Source organism: Corvus brachyrhynchos, unplaced genomic scaffold (assembly GCF_000691975.1).
Source record: "Corvus brachyrhynchos isolate BGI_N302 unplaced genomic scaffold, ASM69197v1 scaffold85, whole genome shotgun sequence".
Classification (NCBI taxonomy): domain Eukaryota; kingdom Metazoa; phylum Chordata; class Aves; order Passeriformes; family Corvidae; genus Corvus; species Corvus brachyrhynchos.
In genome coordinates, this window is record NW_008238634.1 from 1,076,919 (window position 1) to 1,078,138 (window position 1,220).

Below are 1,220 nucleotides of genomic sequence, written 5' to 3' on the forward strand. Positions count from 1 at the left end.
CAGCCAGCAATTCCTTCCCAACATCCCAGCCCAAGCTCCCCTTTCCCACTGGGAAGCCATTCCCTGCCTCCTGGCCCCCCACCCCCTGGCCCCAGTCCCTCTGCAGCTCTCCTGGAGCCCCTTTAGGCCCTGCAAGGGGCTCGCAGCTCTCCCTGGCTCCTTCCCTTCTCCAGGGCAACATTCCCAGCTCTCCCAGCCTGATCCAGAGCAGAGGGGCTCCAGAGTCCTGGAATGCTTTGGGTGGGAAAGGACCTGGAATCCCATCCCATCCCACTCCATCCATGGGCAGGGACACCTCCCACTGTCCCAGGTGGATCCAAGCCCCAGTGTCCAGCCTGGCCTTGGGCACTGCCAGGGATCCAGGGGCAGCCCCAGCCGCTCTGGGAAGCCTTGCTGGGCTCAGCAGGGATCGTCTGGAATCCCATCAGAGCAGGAACATGGAGGGACAGGAGCCAGGGAATGGCTTCCCACTGGAAAAGTGGAGATTTAGATGGGATATTGGGAAGGAATTGCTGGCTGGGAGGCTGGGGACGGGCTGGGCTGGAATTGCCAGAGCAGCTGGGGCTGCCCCTGGATCCCTGGGAATGTCCAAGGCCAGGTTGGATCCACCTGGGATTGTGGGAGTGTCCTGGGGCAGTGGGATCTTGGAGCAGCCCCTGGTTTGGGATCAGGGATGGGGCTGCTCCTCATCCCAGAGGATGCTCCAGAGCCTCCCACTGGCTCCAACCTCCCCAGAAGAGCGGGATGGGGCTGGAGATGTCAAACCTGATCCATGGGCTCATCGTGTCCATCCTCAAGGACAACATCCTGGTGATGGGATCCTGAATTGCTGGATAGGGAATGTTTGGAGCAGAGAGTGCTGGGAACGTCCATCCTGTACGGATCCACACCAGGCCTTCGTTAAGGTGTCACTAATTAGATGGGTTTTGGGGCTGCCTGGATCCTCTCTGGCCCCACCACTGTGGGTTTGGGATCTGCAATTCCCAGGATTCAGCTGCTCCAGGAGATGGGACAATTCTTTGTCAGGTCACCATGTCCAGGGACCATCCCAGTGGTCAGCATGGAGTGACCAGTGGGGGTCAGTGGCATGGGGACATCAGCTCTGGGCACCTGGCTGTGTTTCCAAAACCATGCCAGTGGTCAGCATGGAGTGACCAGCGGGGTCAGTGGCGTGGGGACACCACTCCCGATGGCCTGGTGGCAGTGAGGGCCTCCGTGTC